This window comes from Ptychodera flava, chromosome 19 (assembly GCF_041260155.1).
Source record: "Ptychodera flava strain L36383 chromosome 19, AS_Pfla_20210202, whole genome shotgun sequence".
Lineage (NCBI taxonomy): Eukaryota > Metazoa > Hemichordata > Enteropneusta > Ptychoderidae > Ptychodera > Ptychodera flava.
The window spans coordinates 31530986-31545289 of record NC_091946.1 but is presented as its reverse complement, the minus strand read 5'-3'; the positions used below and the strand labels follow the sequence as shown (position 1 = coordinate 31545289).

The 14304-nt window shown below is 38.2% G+C and overlaps 2 protein-coding genes across 14 annotated transcripts in view; one reads left to right on the top strand and one right to left on the bottom strand.

The window, feature by feature from the left end:
* Nucleotides 1-802: 802 nt before the first annotated feature.
* LOC139119280 (muscleblind-like protein 3) overlaps nt 803-14304 on the top strand; it is a 39014-nt gene continuing 25512 nt past the window's right edge. For 8 of the 13 annotated variants that reach the window (XM_070683006.1, XM_070683004.1, XM_070683003.1 and 5 more), the window contains exon 1: nt 815-1031. The gene's annotated coding sequence lies outside the window, so the exon portion shown is untranslated. Of the gene's footprint in view, nt 1032-4470; nt 4544-14304 lie in introns of those variants that run through there. The other 5 variants (XM_070683005.1, XM_070683002.1, XM_070682997.1 and 2 more) reach the window with 4 other exon arrangements.
* Nucleotides 6124-14304, bottom strand: part of LOC139119282 (thymidylate kinase-like) — a 57585-nt gene continuing 49404 nt past the window's right edge. The window contains exon 6 of the mRNA XM_070683007.1: nt 6124-6293. The gene's annotated coding sequence lies outside the window, so the exon portion shown is untranslated. The remainder of the gene's footprint in view (nt 6294-14304) is intronic.

The following is a 14304-nucleotide window of genomic DNA, read 5'->3' as shown; positions in this document are numbered from 1 at the left end:
CTACTTATAATAATTAATGCCAGACAAAACAAAATTCTAAGTTTCTGGCGACAAGGCTGCTTTGAGAGTTGATTTCTAAGGTTACCGCGCTATTCAACAGGAGATTGTAGGAAGCAAGTCTAAGCAGCGTTGAGATGGCAGTCTGCCAACATAAATTGTGAAAAACATAATCCACGGCATGGAGACCTCACTGCGCACCAGAACGTTGCCGCCAAAACAACAACCCGCTGCGCGCTAGGAAATTCAAATATTCGGTGTGAATGGTGAGCAACAGAGGATGCAAATAGCCCCCCTTTCAAAACTGCCTTCAACTGTAAACGATACGCCAATTTACAGGTCAAAGGTCGCCGCAAACTCTCCAAGGTCACATGAGGTCATGCTGGCTGTTTAGGGTGTGGGGCGATTTTGACATTTGGCCATCTGGCCTATAGATTACATAAGTGAACGGGCTGGAGTTTGTTGAGAATTGGGTTTGTGGGAATTTAGATGGTTGAGGCAGGTTTAAATGTCTGAATACAAACGAGATAGGCACAGGTCAAGGTAATGTTACACCGCGATCATGATATGAATGCTGTAGGCTTTGGTTTGTATAGTAACCTTCAAATAAAGGCCGTTTTGAAACAACGGTGGAAAAGTGGAGTTGTGAAATCTCTAACGCAGTAGCTTCAGGAGTGTATTTTCAGTGGTGACCCCAGTTGTCATTATGTTAAGTGCTTGGCTGCATTTGAAATTTCCATGAACACAGCTAAGCCCAAGTTTTTTTAAGTAGAGTTCGTACGTCTGGCGTGGTTGACTACTACGCATGCGTTAGGGTATTACATTCCGGTGAGCCTATAGTCAGTCAGTTGACGTGCAACACGCTCACATGTCGCTTCATCTCGCTGCTCGGTAAATTCCCATACCAAGGCGTTCACACGGCTTCAAAATCGCCCAGCTGTCTAACAGCTTTCGCTACATCTCCTTAAGTGGCGGCACTGCACGGCTTGGCTGCAATTGATGCAAGTTGAAGGCAGTTTTTGGCTCATCGGCAGGTAACGTTCAGGGTTTGTACTTTATTAACAATGTGATCAAATATATGGCTTGCATTAGGCCTTGGCGTGACCTGACGTGTGTACGACTTCAGGACACCTTCCAACTACGACAGGACACTCTCTTAACAAATGTTCTGAACAAATACACAACAAGAAACCGATAACTTGATATATGATACTGGGAAATGCCGTTTTCACACATTTCGTTAAATGACGCGTGGCGATTTTTTCCCCCTTTTTTCCTCATGTACGGCAAACGGCGATGAAAATCGGCAGACGCTAATTTGCATACAGACATCAATTGGTGACGAGACATTGAGTGAAGTACACACCCACGATCGAAACCAAAGAAGGCCTCTAAGCGCACTTAACATTATTTATTCCCAAATGACAAGTCTTTAGAGTACCATGTTTGCGGGGAATTTGTCGTCTTGAAGGTCACGGAAAGTGTGGTAATCGTTTTGAAATGTTCGTTTCGTGTCGATCGCAATAAGGGTCAGATGCCGGCGTGCGTGGTTCTGTGCGTGAGTGAGTTGGACAATCTGGTTTGGCCTTGCCAGACGAGCAGAGACCAAGGCCTTTGAAGTACTTAGACCGGCATGACATTTCAGGAAAAAAAAACTTCACAGATTGACGTTCCTGAAGAAAAGTGTACTGTCAGGAAAAAAGTCAACGCTCTGAGAACGCTCCGGATTGCCCGGAGAGAAACTCCGGCCAAGCGCACAGCAGCGCGATCGGCTTAGTGTATTTACATATTAGACTAGCTTATTGTTGTTAATTAGTAATCGTTCCGTTGAACAAATGGCGGCAAAGAGTGAACTGAGGACACCTAAGTGCCTTATGTAATAGAAGACAATAGTTAGACATATGCGTAGGCTGGTTGCTATCTGACATCACGTCATAGACTTTGTGTGAGGAAGTGACCTTAGATGCCCCCACAGCCAGCGTGAATGCGCTGAACAGCCAGCACGGTAGACTTGTTACAACTTAACCAAGAAGTTGCGAAGTGAAAACGATAATCGGATAATTTTAGATCACCTATTCTGTGTAAATTGACGCACGTAATGGCTTTTAATCTGTAACAGTGACGGCTAAACGGGAGTATGTCTGTTGCTGGTTGGGTTGAGATAATGGGTTTACTGGCTCACAAATCATGGAGTCCGGTCTTCTTTTTTTTTGAAAAATAATATTTATGGCTGGCTTGCAGTAGTAAGTGACTGATTCAGAGAGCGTCTATGGACAATAAATAGGTCTGGTATGTACGCTTGTGGTATTAATTTGTGTCACTCCAAGGAATGTTTCCTGGCACATCCTGGGGAGTTTGCAGTGGTTCAAAGATTCCATACGAGGTCAAAGGACTTTAGAACAGTTGTGAGCCCTGCCGCACCCTGTCAAGGGCTTTGTAAAAGGCAGCAATGACACAATAGTCGCCATTGTTCCTAATATTGATCACTGGCCAGCAAAGCCAAAATTATTATAATCCAACTGAAGCGTCCAGACGTCATGGTTGTTGGTTGTGTTGCAGTACTGTGTAGGACAGTGTGTTCAATGACAAAGTGCTGTAATGTAGATATATGCCCTGGCATGTCCTCATCTATACCTACCCTCACCGTAGATTTATTAGTTTATTTATAGCAATTACATCGGGTTCAGCCAGGGGTTGTCAGACGATTGCGTTTCCATAATTATCACTTTGATCATGTGTAAATGCAAGGTTGTCGGTGAGCTGTCAAAACAAGGTCTAATTTTGAACTGACTATTTCAATTGAAATGCTTGTCAGATCTAGTGAATCAATTCCAAAATATTGAAAACATTTTGCAAGAAAAAATTGAAATGGTGTTTCAGCAACTGAGATCATTTTGAAAGTGGAATGCTCAAGGGCAACCAGCAGACTTTTGGGGAAAGTACAACTTGTGCTGTTGTGTCAATATGAGAGATGTTGATTTCTGTGAAAAATGACAAGTTTTGAAAGGTTGTTTGAAAAGATATCCCAGGTGTTGAATGTACAGAGAAGACTATACACCTTACAGAAGAACTGTTTGATTGAGTTGGCGGCCGTGTAAGTGGATAGCTAGAATACTGTGACATATGAAGTAGGTGGGGCTGATTTGACAAACTGGTGTTGATGGGGTTTTATGGGTTGCCAAGAACTGAGAAAAAATTTATGATGTGTTTTGCCGGTCAGTTGGAGTGGTCATTGGGACAGAGTGATTTGTAAAGAAGTGAACGGTGAGTGGTCCACGGGAGGTGGGTTCATGTAAAAGGTATCGCCGGACATCAGCCCATTTGGGTGAGAGTTGAGAATTGTTGATGTGTCTCTAAGGTGGTTTGAGTTGAGTGGCTGTGTGGAGTCCCCTCTTCATAGGGATTGTGTGACTAGTTTTAAGAGAAGGGGATTTAGAATATTGTCTGGCTCATGCCCAGTGTGTGACGGTTGGAATAGTGAGCTTCTGTTTGTCCTGTGAAGGCGAGTTGTCAGGGAGGATAGAACTGCGTTGTTTGTGCAAGAGCTCAGCGATTTTTATGAGAGAGAGTTTTGGTTGTGTTGCATAAACAGTGGTTGCCTGTGTGCCTCTACCGTGATGTCATCAGAATGAGATGCTGGTCGGTGGATGTTCAAATGTTGACTAAGCAGCACACAATAGTTTTACAAAAACTTCCTCCCAGTGATTTTATTCAAGAATTTCAAAGCGTGATCATTTTACTGATCTGGCGGACACCTGTCATGTCATTGTTGCTTGGATTCTAGAGATTTGATTTGAGTGTTATCATATTCTGTGTTTTTTTTTGGTCATAGAATCAGACAAATATCTGCCCATTATGACAAGATGACCTTTGGTATATATACCTGAATAAACGGATGAATTTTGAATATTAATTAGGATAAATCCTGCATGGGAAGGGTAATTTTGAATATTAATCAGATGCCGGTCTAACATGATTTGGGTCACCGCATGGGGAAGTAAGCATAAGAAACACAAAACTTAGGTGTGTAGTTGCTAGGAAACGGTGTATATGTTATAAGCTTGGATGCTTGGATAGCTTTGCTTAGAACTGTAAATCTCAAAACAAATGTGCCGTTGAAAGTTCTTCATGTGAAAAGTTTTCAGCAAAGTAGTTTCCAGTTTCAGCTGCTGTGGTCTGGCTTAGATTGAAATGATACCCAGTTTTCTTCAAATATTTTTCAGCACTGTATTTTTATAATGAAGGATGTTTATGATGTTTTGAAAGACGGGATGCCTCTCACGGTCGCACAAAACCCTTAAAGTGCTCAGCTATTGTCAGCGTACAGAAAGAGCCGGCAGCCAGAATGGGAGGGTCAAAATTATACATTCAAGTCATGTATTATGATGTAATCACCATACACATCCCTAGTAACCGGCCCTTATACAGCCAGAAATGCTGACAGCTACTCAATGCAGGGTTTGACCTCAGTGACCTCACCGCGATCACACCAGCTAGGCATCATATTTTTGGCGGTAGTACAAGACTCCAAACAAGTTGTCAACAGGCAAGTCTGTTTTTCTCTGCTTCTTTGAGGCTCTCTTGATAACCTTCAATTTCTTGATCTTAAGCCCTTCACAAAACTGCCCGGTTTGTGTAATCGATTTCGAAAAAAAAAGTTCAGGCTTCAAAGTGAAATAAGACATGAACAGAAGTGAAAGTGTTGGGTGTGTGTTTCAACAAATCTCCAAGAAATGACTCTCTGATACGTTCTAACATGTACAATGCCATGATGCATGGAAAATGTGCATGCACATAGAGCAGGCAGACTGGGCAATCATTGGCTTGAAGTCGCTCAGAATGGGTAGCGTCGGGTCAAAGTATGGTCTAATTGGAATTTCAAATTCTAGAAGGCTTACATTATCAGAAGCCGTGATCAGACACACGCATACGGTCCTAATATGTTAGTTTCTGCGAGTCTAGTCTATTCAGTATGAATATATTCCACCCACATACACAGACAGTTGTGTGATTGTCAAGGGCGTGTCAAAGGTCATGATGATATCACCAGTGTGACTTGCAAAGATTCTTAAATATTTTTTTTCTACAGTAGCACTGTGCGTCTGTTTTTCAAATCAAAGAAAGGAAGTTTGATTCTAAAAATTAATCTCTGTCGAAATAGGGAAGCATAGAAAATAACTAAAATTTTATTTCTATAAGTAATTTGTTTACGTTACTTCAACATGGATGTGAAAACAGGGATCTGAAACTCGGAGAGAAAAATGGAAGGTAGAGATAAGTGAGAAAACCATATTTGACCAGGAAGTTGTATTTCACTGAAGCATATCAGAGTTTCACTTCATACAGTATTGTTCAAAAAGTCAGAGAAATCAGTCGGTGATAAAATCTCTCCTTTTGATTTGTGTGAGCCGACACAACTTGCAAGGTCTGACTGATAAACACTCAGTGTTCATATATTTATTATATTTACTTCCCGGTGAATTATGAGGATTTACAATGCCACGATGTGATAGTAAAAATACTGAAGCAGATTGTCAAATAAACAGAGTTTACGGTCGAGGTTGATCTTGTTCTGCATAGATAATCGCCGTATGCTGAATATACTTCATTGGTATTACGGATCAGAATTGGCAGACGTATTCTAGAATTACAAAGTAACGCATGTCTAGACATTCCATCTACTTGCTGAAAAAAAAGTGTCCTGCACATTTTAATTTCTCCTCCTGCTGAAAATTGTTCAAAATGTGGAAGTGGAATTTTGTGTCTCAGTTTAAATTGGGATTGACTCCAAAACGGAACACAATATACAGATCATCTTGGATTAGACTAAGTTTTAAGATAGCATTGACATTGCTGTGTTGGTTAAACTGGACTGTAAGGGGAGAAGAAATCGATAAACAATAGACAAAGTGTTAGGACTTGAGTTTCTTTCTTATATGCATGGTTCGTGTTGACACATGTCCTGTTTGCTATAAGTCACATCTCTATTCTTCTCTAAACTGTGAGAGACAATGAGGGAAAAGCTCGGAGACTCAGAACACGAGTGTTTTTCATACAGTGTGTGCAGTTTGCACAGCGAGACACTCTCAATAACCTGACCAGATCCCAACTTGCGATCGCTCCTCATCAATATTCATGAAATCCAGCGAAAATGTCACGTTTTCGATGCAACACGTCAAGTCACGACAGCCAATAGTAATCAATGTCTTTAGTAGCGTAGCTGCTAGACACACCTTGTAACGACTTGTGGACATCACATTGTGCGGCATCATCCATCATGCAACAGCAAAATAATCCTGTAAGATACACATTGATAACGGTTAAGAAGCAAATCTTATTAACGAGCACTTTTTTGTGTATAGTATTACATATCAGAATTGGGATAATATGTTCAATGTTGAATAAAATTAGGCCGACTAGCTTTTCTGTTTGCCAAGCAATATAACCAATGAACCGTGGCAACTGTCAGTTGGATCAAACCAGTAATTTTGAAGAGTCATTGTCAAGTTTACATCACATATGGTCTGTAAAGTTAGCACCTTTCACTGACCAATTTCTTTACAAATTACGTGTCATGTGTTTTATTTTTGTCACGCTGTAAGGAGCGTATGGCATGTGGTTTTGGTGATTTTTATCACTCAAAGTTTCAATGCTTCAGTGTTTTCACGGGCCGTTCAGATTCTCTAACAGATTTGAGAATCAATTAATGATTTGAAAAATGTGATGGAATCACCACACGATAAGGTTTGTCTTTAGAATGGTACAATTTTATAATTAAATATCTAGTGTGGTAAAACTTTGTAGGAAAAGCAGTATTTGTACACAATGCCAGCTCTAAATTTTGATGTGCTTTAGTCAGAATGGAAGAAGAAAATTCATGGAAAGTTGTGATTTCTCAAATTTTATGGTAATATTCACAACAAATCACCTACAGTCGAGAGATAAGGCTTGTGTAAAATCAATATGACAGCCAACAGCAATTGCCAAAGCATCCATACATTTGATTTTTCCGATAAAGTTACAAAACGGTCATAGTGGCATGTTTTTTTCAGAAAAAAGAAAATCACTGATGAATAAATAATCTCATGATATTTTACAAAAATGTAGTGATAATGACAGTTGCCAATCAGAGATTGCCATGTCATATTGGGGGAAAAATCATAGATTACGGATAGAGCTTTGAAACATGTAAGATTGATTAACAACTGAATCTCCTGGAAGTGACTGATAAGAGAAACCGATGTGTGATGAGGTAAACATGGGCATAACAACTCTGTCATTAGTATTTATGTTAAAATTACATCCGTTGAGACTTACATTCATCGGGGAAGGCTCGACAGTCATATTTTATTTAAACATGCAAAAAAAATATGAATATTTAATAGATCCATAAGAAGGATGGATGGCTGCTAAGACTAGAACACCTTTGACATTGGACGGATGTTCAAACTTATGTGACACTTCAGATTTACATTGCTCTTTAAAACAAATTTGTTGGATATGATTTCTGGATTTTTAAACACTTGTAGTCGTTACTTCTGTGGTGGCCATGTTTTGTACCGCTGCCTGCATTCATATCATTCAGAGAGGCTGAATTGTATCTTCAAAAAAGGCCATTTGTCGACTCATATACCTGTTCTGAATGTAACACCTTATCTCGCTAGAAAATCGACCAAAAAGGCACCCAAAAAAGGGAAGAAAATTGCCGACAGTTCTCAAAGAAAAGAGACGGGCGGTAGTCATGTCGAATCGGCAATCTCAATGTCTGTGCTATGGGGTTGGAGCAATATGCAAATGAGCCATGTGTTCATACACGATCCACGTCATTACATTTGCATCAGGGTGTGAGCGAAATGAAAGCGACATGTCCCGCACATGGCGTGGAGGGATTTTATTGTGTAATAATTGTGCATATACGGACCAAAGCATGCTTATACTTTCATTTGAAATCTCACTGTTTAAATAATGGAATTTGTGATGGTGTAAGATGCACTCCTTTCGATGCTGTGGATTGGGGAACATGTTGCAGTTTTACTGATGAGGAAGTGAGGGACCTGTTATCTTGAGGAACAGGGGTGAAAAATGGTTTTATGAACACACATGTCAATAAAACTGAGCGGTAAAATCCCATTTTACATTGTATTGATTTAGGGATTCAATCAGTAAATATCCGTAGTACCGTACATTGTTTTCTGTTGGACAATCAGTGTTAGTGAAACTTTGCAAATCCGCCAGTTGTGATACGTTTGAGATCTTCAGCAGTGAAATTTTGACAGTTATTTCAGACAATTGTTTCAAAACTTGATGAGGTTTCATCTTTCAAAATTCAGAAAGTCATAAATGGAAATGACTGTGTTTTGCAATATTGTGTCTGTTCAGTTTGTATGAGTGGTAGAGAATTCACCATTAAAGGGCCAGTCTATCCATATTGGTCACTAGTTTATTAGTGCACGTGTGAGCATTCACGTTAAGCATTTCTGTTCTAAAATCACAAACACTTCACACAAAAATTCCTACAATGGCAGTGTTGATTACAAAGTGGTTATTGGCAATCAGAGTGAAGTGAGCTGACTCGCTGTTTGTCTCCGTGTGTGCATGTAAGAGTGCATTGTTGTACCGTTTTCTCTTTCTCAGTAATCAATGATTTCATTTTACGTGAAACTATGTGCAGTCTTTGTGAACTTTATAACTGACTCAGGAAGGCAGACTAAATGTTTGTTTTACGGAGGAGCGAGGTGTGCACGGTACAGAGAGGGTTTGAAGAAAACGCTACCTAGCACCTGCTTGTTTAAGGCCCATATCTAGCATTAGTTCATTTCAGGTCGTTCTGAAACGATATCTGGGGTTAAGGTTACCGCTTGGTATGATTGACAGCTAGGGGTCCACTTCCTGTAAGAATTACACAACTGCTGAGCGTTCAGAGCTGTCAAACGTTGAAATACGAGTGGACTGTAACACGTGTTTGCTTGAAACGGCTGCATGTTTGCATGAACTGATTTCTGAGATAAAAGGTTCTTAAAAAATAGCTCGCCAGATAGCTTTTAAAACCATTCTCGTGGGGTCCCCACAGAATAGCAGAATATACTATTAAATGTTTCAAATTAAAATCGGTAGAGAATGTGTTTTGAGTGATGTCAATTAAAGAGAATTGAAAGAGAAATCAAAGACAGATTTGACCTGTTCCTGGTTCATTTCAGTTCAATTAAATATTGAATCACATCAGAAATAGATCTTGTAGATAGTGTAGATACGGTAATGAGGCAAGCTTCAAAACGTGAGGTGACAAAGTTGGTCATGCATGGGGGCAGGTCAAAGGTCAAACTTAACCGAACCCATGCGATAAGGTTTCCCGCCTTTTATTGTACCTTTCACGGCGAAAAAGTTAAGGGCAAGCATTCAAAGGGTAGAATACAGTGGGTGTTTAGTCTACAGGAGTGTGGGCGTATAAATGGTTGTGATATTATTGGCACCCGTCTTCTGTGATGTCGATGCATTGACACAAAACAATACTAGGATTAAAAAACAAATCATATTCATTTAATAGCTTATAGTTTGTTAAGCGTGGTTGCTGTACAGGTGACTTAAGAATCATAAACATATCTGTGAGAGGCACTTGACAATTACAGTCAACAGCAGTCGCCACGGTTACTTGTCAAACGACACCATTCAGTCCGGAGAACATAGTATTTTTTTCCACATGGAAAGTTGCCAAAGTTTCGAAAGGTTAGAATCATGGGAAAGCACTTCAAGTTTACAATTTTTTTCTCAAATAGTTTGAAACAAGCTTGTACAATGTATTAGCAGCCCTGTAGCAAATTAGTTTTGCAAATTTGATCAGGTGAGAACAAAGTTAACATAATGTTTGCAACATGGGAGCCTCTTCATTTAATGTGTGTGAGCCTGTTAGTAACTTCCAGATATAACTTCAAAAGTAGCCAAATGATGGGTAACGGAACCCAATTTATATTACAGGCAGGTAGTATGCATGACTCACAGTTTTAAATTCCTTCCAGCCTAGCTGAATCTTGTTGAACACCTGTCGCCAGCCCAACCACTTTTCAAAGACATTACATGCTCAAGTTCAAATCCACATGTAATGTTTAGGCTTACTTTTTGTTTATCAAGAATAACCATCACTGTTCCGAATACCAATGGGAATTGAGCAGACGACATATCAAATCATGTGGGAGCCTTGTTGGAGACGCTTTTGACTGAAAGGTCATTGAATATTGGTCACACTCTCAACTAAAAATCACTCTGCCATTGTGAACTGTGACCCCAAGGGAGAAAAGAGATTAATAACACAAGAGGTCATTCTACAAACAAAAAGAGGTCAAATATAGCTCAGACAGGCCAAATATCATCAATATCAAAGGCGTGAAATTTTCTCACATTCATAATAAGTATATTTCCGTTTGATTTATTCATACCTGTGTGAAGCATGAGATCACTTTTTAAGCTTAGAAAAATGGAACAGTTTTGTGAAAATCTTGAAGACTTGCTATAGAAGTCAATGGCTTATAAATAGAAAAAAAAATTGTTTATCTCATGCATAGCTGAGAAATGGTTGGAACATTTACGAATCAAGGACATCATGATATGATAAGGTGATAAAAATTTTAAAAATCCTGATAAATTTTGAATTTGTGAGCCACTGTCTTTCGAAAGGACGATTAACTATTTTACATTCTTTGTATCAACGTTAGTGTTCTCACTGTTTGAATAGGAAGTGTCCAACCAAGAAACAAAAATATGACTTAATTTTGAATAAACTGTAAATGCTGCTTTATTTTGTCTGAAAACTAACTTTTCACCCGACCTGACTCAACCTCTGCTGTGACCTTTGACACGAGGCATACCAAAGCCCCAAGTCATGGAAGACTCTCGAATTGCAATTGTCGAGTCGAGCCGACTTGAAATGCAGTCAGCACAGCAGTATCAAATGAACATAGATAGTTTTCTCTCTAATGACTTGCCGGTCATTAAAAGCCAGACATTTTGTACCGACAACAGACAGTGCATGCATGCATTTAGATTGAGGATTTGCGCTTTAAAAATAGACTTTCTTTACAGTGTATTGCTCAGCTGACAAAAAGGGAAAAAAAATAGAGCAAGATAACACCTGTTAGATAGGCTTGACAGAGACCTGAAGGATAAAATTTCATGAAATTGACACTCAGCTCTGATTGGCTGTTCTGTGGTTCAGACACTGATAGCTACAGTTGCTGTGTTAACTGTACAGCCTCTTTCTGTAAATTGTACGTTTTGCAAACGATACGCTTTCATACATAGGAAAGGAAAGCAAACAGTTTTTGCAAGGGGAAAATTTTCACCCACATTTGTTTTGAAAATTGAGGAAACAATGTACACATGTTTCTATGGCAAGTTGTGGTGAACAGAAATGAAATACTCCTACATAAACTGCACCAGGTAATATAAAACCTGTACAGGTATGTTCAAATTACAAAGCTAGTTTGTTATTGTATTGTTTACACCAGTAGAGAGTATTCAAAAATACCAAATGACCCCTTTGGAAAGTAACACCTTTCAAAAATATTATATAGACAGGCAAATATATATACATACACACCCATCCATCGTGTTTGTCTATGTGTGTTTGTATATACAGATTGTACATATATATATATATATATATATATATATACCGTACTCTTTGTGCCCAAGTTCAGAGATTGCCATTAAGCCATTATGGTGATAACCAGGAAGGCACATTGTATACATTTTGTGTGTGTGTAGTAAATAAAATCCACACATATAGATAGATATAGATAGATATACACACACAATAGATACAAGCTTTATATCTTTATATGGCAGGCAGGCATATTTCTGTTTTTGTTTGTTATGATATGTATATATACATACATACATATATATATATATAATATATAGATATATATATATATATAATATATATATATATATATATAATATATATATATATATATATACCTGCACATACAGATAGATAGACAGACAGATAGATATATATGTATATATATACATATATAACTAAAGTCTGTATAATGTACAGATTATGTTCAACTTTGGACTATTTTTAAAAATATTACAAGTTTGAAGTGGAGAGCTAATATGCATACCTGAAATATATGCGAGCTATTATAGTGTAACCAGAACCAATCTCATGGACAGCCAGCATTCTATGTAAATCTCCGAGGAATTTGTTTCAAAGTGGATGTCAGCAAGTAAAGGTCACTTGCACTTATATCCAAATCCGTCCAGCTGTCTGTGGAAACTAGCCAGTTGAAAAGTTCACCTCAAACGACTCAATAAACTGTCAAATGTGTTTGTATTATCATTAAAGGGCTTGTCGGATCAAAGTTAGCATTAATTTTACCATGTCAACGGCTGTATTCAACTATAATCATAAAAATATTCTCTCATTCTCATATAATGTATGAAAAATCCACCTGACATGAAAAAATAAAGATGCTTTGTGTGTTTTTTTCCTATTAGAGAACCTCTTTTGTATGCTTTCTATACTTTCAAAATTGTACGCATTTCACAAATGAATGTTCAGTATTCTATGCACACAGAGGCACCAGATGGTTACTCGACATCCACCCTATCTGTCATAATATATGCACAAACAGTCGTTAATATAAATATAAATATACAAATAATGAGACAAAAAGGTGAAAAGAATAGTTCAAATTTTGCAATTGTGGATAAAAAAAAATAGCGAACTGAAATTTTCATCCATATGACAATAGGAATGCAAGAATGCAGAATGTATGGGGTGAGGTTAATGGCTAATTTGGTGCAATCATATTCAACTTTAATTTCAAAAGACAAACTGTGACGGTCCATTAGTATGAACAAAGCAATCTGACAGATTTCTAAGAAATCTGTGTAATTTAGTTGAATGTCAGAATTTCCCTAGGCTTTTAATTTCAGCAAATAGTAATTGAGATGTAATTGAATTCGCAGGAACTAATAGAACGTTGCCCATTTTTTTTTTCTGTCTGTCAGTGATGCGAGGTGGGAAGGAAACGTTGCAAAAATTGAGCCCGGATTACGCCAACAAACCTGACATTTTCTGAGCTGCTCATTTCCAGACATAGGCTATAACCATGAGCATTATGAGTGTCTGTTGCCATGGCAACATGTTCATCTCTGCACACGAGCAGGTCCAACCTGACAGAAACCATCAAGTTGTTGTGCAGAGAATCCTTTTCAAAAATTCAACGCCGTGACTCACAAGCCCCAAAATGTACAATTTAAAACTCTTCAAGATGGAATATTTTAAGGATGCAATCTGCAACAATGAATTTAATACACAGCCCAGATGATCTAATGTATGAAATGCATATAACCTTTATCTAGGTTGAGGTCTTTTTAATTTCCATAACCTTGGCGGGGTCACTCTGTGTCCAATGTGTCTGCCTAGCAACAAAATTCCCTCTGCGTTTTTGAAGCAAAGGTCAACAAATTCAATGGCACAAATTTCAGGGCAAATTTTTTCCCTAATACGACATCGATAGATAATCAGATATGAATTGTTTGTTACTTATACTAATCAGACTGCTGCCTTACATTGATAGAATGCTTTTAATTGATATCATCTCAAATTTTATCTCTCTTTTTCTTCTTCGGAGATACTGCTCAGCATTGGAAGTGTATTTTTTCTCTCCTACCTGCTGAATCTCATTGAAGTAATTTTGAAAGGGAAGACAGTGTAGATACTTGGGGCAAGTGCACCTCCTTCAAACATTCCAATCAGTATCTGTAACTCAAATTGGAAGTGTCTGATATAAATAATCGATGGATAGTTCTAAATACCCTTTGTGGCATGTGATTGTCTTTAACCCTCTCACCACCATGGTTTGGCCCAGACCCATTGTTATCACTGGTGATTGTGGACCTGTTTACAGGGAAATTGGGTGTGAACAGGTTAAAGAGGGAACTCAAAAATGAACTGAATCAATATGATGACTTCCCGCAATTCCATTGGAATCTGGTCAAATATTAATTGACATTAATGGAATCTGCTAGATTGTCAGTTTTGAATTGTAGAATTTAGAAAATAATGTGTGCATCAAAACATGCTGATTTGATAGCTAAATGGCTGAATATTACATTTTAAATAGTTGATAAAATCTAAAATTTGGAAATATGTACATAAAAAGCACTAAACATTGTTCATGAAAGTTCATATGTCTATATAGCATAGTGCACTGACCTCTGACCCTAAATATCTTTCTGTAACCTCGAAATACTTTAGAGGCAGAATATTATCATCAAACATACTTAACTTTATTTCAA